The sequence below is a fragment of the Porites lutea genome, chromosome 13 (genome assembly GCF_958299795.1).
Source record: "Porites lutea chromosome 13, jaPorLute2.1, whole genome shotgun sequence".
Classification (NCBI taxonomy): Eukaryota; Metazoa; Cnidaria; class Anthozoa; order Scleractinia; family Poritidae; genus Porites; species Porites lutea.
Genome location: NC_133213.1, coordinates 4083269 through 4094233, shown reverse-complemented (window position 1 = coordinate 4094233; position 10965 = coordinate 4083269). Strand labels below are relative to the sequence as shown.

At 37.5% G+C, this 10965-nt stretch overlaps 1 long non-coding RNA gene across 1 annotated transcript; it reads right to left on the bottom strand.

The window, feature by feature from the left end:
- Positions 1-390: 390 nt before the first annotated feature.
- On the bottom strand, positions 391-6232 carry LOC140922223 (uncharacterized). The gene is made up of 3 exons (XR_012164084.1): positions 6084-6232; positions 3273-3387; positions 391-1478 (listed from the first exon to the last, which is right to left on the bottom strand). It is a non-coding gene; the product is annotated as an uncharacterized lncRNA (long non-coding RNA).
- Positions 6233-10965: the final 4733 nt, after the last annotated feature.

Sequence of the window (10965 nt, the reverse complement as noted above, 5' to 3'; positions counted from 1 at the left end):
AAGCTTTCATAATCCTTTGTTGCACTGGCAAAAATCCCTTAAAATGTGCTAACAGCATCAAAGAAATGCCTAAATGCTTCTCGCGTGAACTCGCGCAAAATCCGCTGTTGCGTGAATTATTCATAAACATGACATGTATTGCTTGCAGGCGGCTTTCACAGCACGACAGGGCATGTACCAGTGTGAGGGCACGTGTAGAAAGAAACGCAAGGGAAACGTGTGAGATTTTCTAAAGTCTTCACACCCTTCTTTGACTCGAGACACCCTGCTGCCCCTCCTTTCTATCGCCGTCTCTTGCATCCATGCACGACTGAATTTTCTTTTAATTTATTCAATGCTTATCTCCCTCTTTTTCCTAACTGCTGCTTGCATGGGTACGCTGGGTCAATTCAATGTGCTGCCCGAGAATTTTAAATAGAAAAAATCAACAGTTCAAAACTCTCCGAAAATCATATATGTTTATTAAAAATCTGTTGCCTCATAATGCAGCTCATTGCATGATTTTCATAAAGACTAGACATCCTTGAAACTAGCACCTTATGTCACGACAAGTTCATTCTTCAACAGAGCATACGTTCACAAAAATACATCGCGCGGCAAAAATTTCCATATTTTTAGCGGGGGAATTTTTGAAAAATCCCCTTTGTATGGACATCAGATTACAATATGTTATTAGTATTTCCCTACTCCAATCTATTTCGTGAGTTTTATTCGCGTTTGCGCCTCTTTCAATCGTCCTCTTCGCCATCGGCCGACAGCCAATCATCGAGCAGAAGAACAATTACGTAAGCAAAACACACGCAATAGAAATTACTTAGCATGGATGGTGAACGGGAAAGATGAACTCAGTTTTGAGGACCGCGTGAGGTTGCCGAGTTGTCAAATTTTCCATTTGCGATCGAAATTCTTTTTACTCTTCATCTGCTGCAAACATCCAATAAGGTTGTGTTTCCGAAATAAGGCATCCTTCCGACCGGTGGTTTATAACAGCAGTATTGCAAGCCAGCCTGTAGTGACATTTTCCATATCAAAAATATTGCCGGTGAGTCATTTCCACGTGTTTGAAGTGAACTCGTCGGCGTGTTTTCCAGAGCGAGGGCCACTTTGCTTGACAGTGCTGCGGTGAAAACAGACCTTTTACTACGTAATAAGAAGAGTTGATTTTACACAGTAACTGTTCAACTATGTGCAAGGAATCATTTTGTGGTCGTGGCTACGCAATACATCCTCAGGAACTGCCACAGATCCCTCTGAATGCCGATTTGAACAACTCCTTGACCGTCTCTGAAGTTGCAGAGCAACTGGCTGAAATCGGTGATAAAGTTGAACTAAGTTATCAGGAGAAACGACGGCAAGAAGACAAAGAGGGACTCGCAATAAGAATAGTATACATTGCTATATTTATTGCGTTTCGAGTCTTGATTTGACCACAACTGAAACTTCTACAGGGGCAGTCCACCCGAGCAATAACTCGCGCCCTGAAAATAAGTAGTGAAGGAACACTAACTACCATCTAATTTAAGGCTTACCTAAAGAACACTTTTTGCTGCGCTATATTCTTGAATAGTGCGTAGAAGAACAACGGCTTACGGGAGCATACTACAACATGGAGGACTGCTTAGGCATGTTTAGGTGACTCCCAAACATTTGCGCTCTGTGCCATAGAGAGCCGTGCGCTTCTCTAAATCTAATCCTAATTAACCGATCTCGAACAGCGGCCTAACCTGTGCTTATTACAAACCTTGTTCAATACTGTTTTTGGTACGCCAAAGAAAGTGGTTTAAATATCTGTTATTGTCATTATCCCGAAAGAGAAACGCGTGTAGTTTTCGGGGTTGAACCTGAGATTGGAAAGAAACCACTATAGAGTTTGATTTTTCATTTTCGTTCTCCGGAATGTTTATGACGCACGATGCTATTTCGTCCTTTTACAAGCAAAAGATGACAAAAAATAGCGTTTAAACCTGGAGAAAGTCTGTAAATATAGCTTTGTGGTGTTAAGTCGTGCTAACACGTAGTAGCTGCAAGTTAATTGTACATACGTAGTCGTCTTTCTATCTGCTTTCCTGCAAATGATAAACCGAGTTAAGTCATGTTTGTTGACGTTCTCTGAGGTTCTTTACAGAGGCTATCCTTTTCTCCTTTTACCATGAACTTACCAAGAACTTCTCTTTGTGGAAAAGGATGTAGGTTAAAGATACTATGCGGTGCAAAGACGACGCGATATCTCGGACTGTGGTTTTGGGGACTCGAGCTCCATCACATCAGAATGATTTGAGATTTGATCTTGGTCTTTCACATGTCGTACTGAAGAGGAACTGCCTCGTTCGCCGGGTCATACGTTATACCCGGAAGAACAAATGAACACTAGAGATTAACCTTTGCGTAGGAGTGAACTTCAGCATGCTTTGTAAATATACCAAGACGAGAACATCTTTAAGCAAAATATTCTACTTAGCAGAAGTGATTGTGTGTTACCCGACTCGCGGTGATGAATAAAGTGTCATAGATTACACTGTTGTCTGCATGCTTTCCCTTTCTAACCCAATCACTTTTTAACTTTCATTCCCTTATAAAGTATGTTTAAGGGTTAAAATTATCTTCAAAGAAAAGATTTCTTTAAATTAGTTTCGTTATGCAATGATATAGAAGACAAGTTTGCTTTCTTGCAACCCAACCCGACAATCACTTCCAATTTGACACTCTTTTCGAACGCTCCGTTGTGAAAATGCCTGTTTTTGTAAAAGGATTGGTATAAATCCCGCAGTTTTTTAAAGTATTTTGTACAAACACGACCTTGTTCGAATTTTGAGCTATAAAATGCCTAAATATTTAAGAATAAGGTAAATTAAGAAACTTGTTTTGCGACGGTTTGTTTTGCACATGCAGCAACTTTGCACGTCATTTCGTAACAACAATGGCGGATGATTTTGTGCAGGCATCGAAAATTCCTTTTTTTTTTTTGTTACAAGTTCAAAATGGCGATGCTACTGCGGATATTATTACAGCGTTGCCATTATTCTTTCCTCTTTTTAAATCTAGGAGAATACATTCAGCGCCTCCGGAGGCCAAATTGGAAATTTTGTGGGAAGTCAGCTCAAGCATGTAAACATGGTGAGCCACAAGATCCGCTGTTAGACCACTCTCCAAGACATTCTCGAGGTATACCAATTCAGATTCTTACAAAAAATTAAAAGAAAACTTCTTAACTTTATTTTGGTGTCATTGCAAACCTTATTTTCTTTTGCCAAGAGTATATATTTTAGGATTACCTTTCTGGGCACCTAGCAATCAATGTAAGTTGGTGATGAAACACTCGAAATGTTTAATTCCTCTATTGGCCTGCCAGATCTTCCCAAATCTTCCAGCCTCCATGTACTCTATTGACTTAAATTTTCCATAAACGTAACTATTAAATCTTGTACCATATTGCGCAAAATTTATAGAGAAGCAATAAAAGTTTATTTCACTTGTACTATCACGATAATATGCTACAAATACTCAGATGACGTTACAAAACTCGTAGCTAACTTGCATAGATGTTTCGCATACATACATCTATATATACTCAATACGCGAATCTTAAATCGTTTTACTTGCAAAAAAAGTTCGCTGTGGTCAGGCCTTGAATGAAAGGTTTAAAATTTTCGCGATACAAGTTAGTTAACAAGTTCTATCAGATGTAAGACTTTTCGCATTCACTACGGCAAAACCTGTCAACAATGCATCGGTGAAAGCCAGAGTTACTGGGAGACTGATAAATTTGAAGAGGGTAGGTTATTCTCAGCAAGCTAGACTTGCCTTAAAATAGAAAGGATGATGTTTTATGTTATGCAGTGAATTATATTCCTGGCTAACTAAACTGCTAAGCTTACAACATAATCATTCCAAGGGCATACCCAGTTTTAAGATGCCAAAGCTGCATTGCAGACATCTTCTCAAAATTTATTGGGTGTTCAGCAGTTTAAATGCAGAAAGCAGTAGCTAGACCTCTTGATTTCAGTCAAGTTAGCTGACATAGTAAATTTTCATCTCAAAGTCTCCATCAGTAGAATATTAGCTTTAAATGTTAACAATGTTTCATACAAAAAAGTTCCTCAAAGATTATTGCATCACAAATTTTCGTTGGGTGAATCTAACCTTTTTCCCACGAAAAAACTTGAAATTGCACACAACATGCGAAAATTGTACAAGGTAAAATGTGTAGCAAACCTATTTTCAGTGCATACTCTTCCCATCAGAGAGCTGCAAAGCTATATGTAAAACGGGTAACATGCTCTCTGTACTACAACAACTAGATCGACCATGCGTACTAAAAATCCAGAAAAATCGCTAAGAATAATCTCTCAAATAGCATTCAGGCGCCAGATCCCTCGAGCGAATATACAAGCGCAAATTCGGCAGAAAATCGCCAGCAAAGTACCAGCCATTTATTGTTGATGTAACATTGGATATTTCAGTGAGAGTAACGTATTCTCCTGCAGTATTTTATGGTGTCATTTCAACAACAGCTTATATTTTTCTGGTGCTCTTTTCTACCCCTTCGCTCGTTCCTAAGTGACAGCGGAGGGTTTTTGATTTCTTTTTCGACGAAGCGAATTGTCTGACGTGCTTTCGGAGACAGAATTCTACAGAATTTACGCGAAAAAAAAAGGAGCGACTTCACGAAGTTTGGCGAAATCTTGTCCCCTCTGAACGCAAACCAGTATGGCGTAAGTTCGGAAACGACAAAGTATTAAACGAAACCTAAAATACATAGACCTGTAAAATATGGTCTGCAAAGGAGACTTTATTTTTGATGATTTTCATCAGTCAAGAATTGCCAATACAGTGTGTCATTGAAAAAGATCGAGATTTTTTAAAAAGGCAACTTTGCTGCGCCAGTATAAAGTCCAAGGCAAACCTTCATGATCAGAAAAATAGTAAACAAACAACCTCGCAAAATGGAATAAATTTTCTCCACATCAAAAAATAAATAAATTGAACACGGGCAGAACTGGGCGGGTTTTTTTCTATCTGAAAAGCTTTTTCTTAGCTGGCTCTTTGAATTTTCAAAAGCATTTTTTCTTTTTACATCGGTTGACGAAGTTTTATTCGAAAAGGAAACAAACTGTTCGTTCTTGAAGAAATATTCTTAAGTTGAGATAGAGCAGGTGTCTACAGGAGCTTTACAGGGCATCCATCAAAACAATATTGCGATAAAAAGATTTGATAAATAATTCTAATTAGTTAGCGAATCCTCGACGCATGATTGGTGCGTATTTTTGCTATATACACATACGTCAAATTTACTATCACGTATTCTTGGCCTGTCAACAAAACAATGGAGACCGTTCGTAGCCCAGTACCTAATGACACGCTGTCAAAATTTCCACCAATAGCACTCACGGTGCATACGAGGGAGAATCGCATCTGTTTCCTTTCAATTAATTTACAATGAGAAAGGGTTCGAGGGGATATGAACTGAGTTTGACATTCGTTGGAAATTTCTCCCCCATGGGAGTATATGTCGTTTTTGTAAGCCCTTCCCCTCCCTTGTCAGTAAAATATTTTTAACCAATACTGAAGCGACAGTTTATCGGGCTTTTTTTTTTCTTCATCGTCGCTAGGTATACATCAACAACATCAATAACCCTTTCAACGAAGAAAGCCTGATTTTTTTTCTTTCCAACCGTTTAAAGTCTCTTCATTTTAGCATAAGGATTACTTTAGGGGCCAGTACAACCCCACCATATTGTTGGAAAACGTTTAGACCTCAGCCTGCCGTTGAAAAATTAATATTCGAAATTCATCTTAAATAAAACGCGTCGCTTATTTCTGTGGCAAAATCACTTAGGTCCATTAATTTGCATTTGAATCTTACCGAGCAAGGAGGTCTGAGTCGAACAAAACTTTTACATGAAAACTGGCAGCGAAATCCAAACATGGGGGCAGGGAAAATCTTTCTTGGAAGAAAATTGACGATTGAACAAAACTTTTTCATTCTTATAATTAAAAATAGGACTGTGCTACCTGGTTGCAATTCGACAGACACCATGTAGAAAATTAATTCAGATAGTAAAGTATTAATCCAAAAAACTTACCATTTTCAGCAGGTCTTCGAGGGTGTTTTCGTTCATGTTCCACGCCAAAATTCCGTTTCCTTTAAGCTAGAAAAAGCGACACTTTCTTTTAACAACATTTTCAATGACTCGCAGCCGGTTCTCTTCTGAAAACTGGCTGGCCGGCTAACAGAAACGATTGCCTAATATATACTCAGTTGTGCGCAGGCGCGTTAAAGAATACGTGACAGATTTTCTGCTTAATATGCAAAAAAATTCCTCTTAAAATGACGAGTCCTGCTAAGTCACACCATAAGCGTTAAAAATAGACACCACTTGACGGTTAATGGAAAGATCTATAAGCGAGGCTTCCCATTCAAACAAGCACTTCTTTACACATGTATAACTAAACCAATTAGGCATGCTTGATTCTGTTTAACTTGCTATAAATATCACCCTGATGGAAATAGCGGTTAACCAAATTTCCTCTAAGTTTGCCTCAAGAATTATTGAATAATTAACAGGATTTCACTTGAAATTTTTTAGCTCAGTTAGATGTCTAAGAAAGAGTTGAGTTACTGCCTCGTGGTGTTTTGTTTCTCTATTTCTCTCGACTTTTTTAGTAGTTCTTTTAAATCGATGGCTGTTGAATGTTGAATTTTTACAGAGGTTTCTTTTGATTGTTTGCTGCACATGTGCTTGGATAATGAATTTCCTTTGCAGTATAACAAAAATAATGACCTGGATAACAAGCAATTGTCTTTCGAAAGAGCTCATCAGCGAATGAAAAGAATATGGAGGAAATGGCGAATGAATTGTCAACCAATTCAATTTAACACTGTTTTAACATTTCTCTACTACGAGTCTCAAACTCATTTTAAAGTTAACAAAGAATTCTCATTTTCGCAAAGTTGGGAAAGGTCTTTTGATGTCTATGAACAAAGAGAAACTCAATTTTCGTTTCGTTTGTTAATGGCTTGTTGTTTGTCATTTGTTTGACTAGTTTTTCCCATCTGAGAAAACTTTTAGCAATGTTATAGCCAAAGGCTCGGTCACCTTTTTCAAAACAATGGTGGCCATTTCATAATCAAGCAGAGAAGAAAGGTCGGATTGCGGACAAATTTATTAAAGGAAAAACTACCTGTCAACAAAAATCTACGGAAGAAGGTAATGTTTGACAAAGTTTGGAAAACTTTCTGAAACTTGTTGCTCACAAATTGAGCATCTTTACTTGAGGAATTTGTCAATCATGCGCAGTTATCTGTCTTTCTTCAGCGCGTGCGCGAGATCGAACAAAGGCCATGTGCTTTTTCCGCTTAAAGTGAAATTGACAAAGAGGACATACGCTGTACTTTTGATACTAAGAAGGAAATCGCGGATTTTTCCTCTACGATCGTCTTTTCATGTTTAGGGATTCCGAGATACCAACAGTCATCCAAAGACTTTAAGTTTGGCAACGTGGCTGTTGTACAAAGGTGACTCGTATATTCTAAACTCGGGGTTGTTTGTATAAAGATAAAGGAAGGACATTTTAGAAAAGTCCATAGTAGCGAGTAGGTCGAAGATTTATGTTTGAACGTAATTGCAATACATCGTAAATGGAAAATAAATTTTCGACGCTGGCGTTTTGGTGGCTTATTTGAAACATCGTGTTGCTCGGCTGCTTCGACGAAAGTAGTCTTGCTATGTTGAATTAAGGCCGGGATCCTTATCAATCATCGGTTTGTTCAGAGAATTTATTTATCATTTCGTTAAATCTCAGAAAATTTGACCAAATTTCAAGGTAAGAAGCAAATTGACCCAAGTCCATCAGTTCTTTAATCTCCTCAGCCAAATTATTTATGTGTTCATGCACCTCAAGGATTTATTGCGGCGAGTTAGATCATTCTATACTCGGTGGTCTAACTACAAAGTCCCATTACCTAGTTTTCTTTCATTTTTTAAAAAAATATACATCAGTGAGCCTGGGATAGAGTATGTTATTGTTTCTATAACGGAATACTATTTAAAAGTAACTCAGAAGTAGTATATGCACCCCAGAAAACTTTAGTCCCGATCGAGCACTGCTAAACTGTGTATAATTGTTTGTATATTGTTTAACAAACAATTGACCACGTGTCCAAAAATATTTCTTGTCAGAAAAACAAGCACTCGATGGATCCAAATATATTATCAAACAGATATGCTAATGAAGTCCGATCTGAAATAGAAATGGCATCCATCAGAGGAAATTTCTTCAAAATCCAGACACATTCCCGAAAGCTATTGACTTAAATCTCGCGAAAAGTGTTTATTGGACAGCGGGATTCAAATGCTTGGCCTAACTGCAATTTATTTTAATTCAGAAACTCTAACGGAGCCGTTAAGGAGAAATTGATTCAGTACGTTAAGGTTTCTCTACCTCTTAATAAACGAAATCTGTTTTTCATTTGTTTTGTTTGTTTGTTTTATTTGGCTCACTTGTTACTTTCAGCCGGGAGTAAAAATAGTTAACTCTTAATGCCTAGTTCCAAAATAATTATTCGTCAATGTAGATACGTATTTGAGCAAATGCATAGCACTGAATGATCATGAATAAATAAATAAATGAATATAATAAATAGATATATGTTACGTAATTTCGCGGATGAGAGGACAACGTGACCTCTGTAGTAAATCACTATGATATCAACACTATTTCAATAAAAACTCGGACGAAGACTAACAGGGCGCCTATGACAGCCACTCAAAATGGGTCCATTTCTGATGAGCTTACTGTAACCCAGCCAGCCCGATAAACTTTATGAGTGAGGTTCTTAGCAATCTCTGCCGAAAATATTTGTGAAACAGTTCTGGGACTAATATCTCTGACAACCTTAGATTAGGTACGAACAGCACTTAAGTTGCCTAAATTATGATCAGTTGAATCAGCTTGACTTTCAGCATAAAGTTATCGATTACTTTTCATTGAAGAGCGCATGTTCTCCTTTTATTTTGTCAGGTAAACGCCTGCAGCGTCAATCGGATCTTCCGCGCTTAATTTACGTTTTCTTATTGTTTTGAGGAAATATTTACAGAGAATATTATGGTCGTGGTTTTGCGTTTTTGAAAATAAGCAACTTCTTACTTTTCATTTCAAAGAGGCTATTCGAAAGTTGCAACAAAATATGAGTATTTTGAACACCGCGGTATTTTTTATTTTCGGGAGTAACCTGCAACTTCGTTGCCGAGATATTCATTTTGAATTCCCAATTTTTTTTTTATTTGCAAATTTTACCACTGATTAAAATAATTTTCTGGGATTTACAGTTATTCGTTCTTGCTTTAGCATCGCATCGTTCAGTTTTCTAATACAAAGGATGTCAGTAACTGAATCTGTGTAAATGCATGAGGTTTCCACTCAAGGAACATTTAGAAATAGCGATAAAGAAAACTGGAGTCAATAAATATTAATAATAATATCTGCAAAAGAAGAAAAATAGTAGAGAAAAATGTCTTACCGTAACATCGCTACCGATGATAGCGTCGGACTGTCCATGGTCACATGGAAACCACTAGGTATGGCAACCTTTCTGAAGAAACGCGACTGAGAGGGAGAAAATTTTCGACGACCAATTATGCGTGCGGTAATTTCTTTGACTAAATAATCTTTTTTTTCAAAAGAATTTTTCATGAGAACACGCACTTTTTTCTGCTCTGAAGTGAATTCATACAGTGAAAAACAAGCCTTTTCTCCTGATGAGTTGGTTTAAAGGCGACTTGACAAGATTTTAAGAGGCACTCAACTGTGACAACCGCGAGTCTGTAAGACAAGAGCACTATGGTTCATACCCACTTGATACCGTGACTTTTTTTCCCCGTGCATTTTAGATATCAACCTCTTAGGCATTAATTTCTTAGTCAACAGAATTTGCATTTTTAGTGGTTTATTATGTCAGGTGAGGACTTTTGCGTAGGCGAGAAAATCGGCGGAAAATACTAGACTATATTCACGCATAACTACCGGTTGACGTCGCTTGCTTACTCACGATGGGAAATAAGAAAAAAAGGAATGATGTGCGTTTTTGTTTCTTCATATTTTCCTTTAAGTGGAATCATGCTGCTTAACAGAGCACTTTTTCTTTTCACGTTGCAAAACATGGAAAATTGTATGAATGCATTCCCGGCGAGATTTTTGAATTAATTTTTCCAAATCATTTTAGCCAACCGGTTAAGGTCTACTTTCAAGTAAACTTCGTGTCACAAAGAAGCCAGTAAAGGAAAATAAATTAGATTGGACCATTCACTTATGAATTGGCGGCGGCTTACCAAAGGGAAAAGAGGAATTATTAATTACTGTTCACGTAACCGAAACACGAGAAAATTGAATTATAATTGCATTTATTCGGAAGAAGTGGGTAAACACGCTGCAGCATCCTTTTGCATTTTGACAGTCTTTTCGAATCGGCGCAGCCGATACAATCCTGATCCATGCAAAGATTAATCTCATTTTTCTAGTGCATTCGCGCGTAATAATCTGAATTAACTGTTAAAATGTACTTATCTGATCTGGAGTTGATTAATATGCCAATTAAACTAACTTGCGGGATTTCAAAAGCACCGCTTAATGATTCTGTTCTCCGAAAGATTCCCTGCATGGATGTGCCTTTTTTCATTTACTGTTACGTTTTGTTTGTTGTAACCTTTTAGGTAACATTCTAGCAAATATGGCTGGAACACTGAGAAACGAAGCATGGCAAATCAGAAATATAAAATCGTTTTTCCACTTAGCAATCACAGAATAATTAAACAGCACTAACAATTTCAATGACACCTCACGATCTTTTTTTAAAATAATATTGTATCTAACTATGATTCAGGGGATTTGCATGTCAAACAGCAACGGCAGAGAATGTACCAAATTAATTGACAATTGAATTAAACTCTCTCCGGCTTTGAACAACGT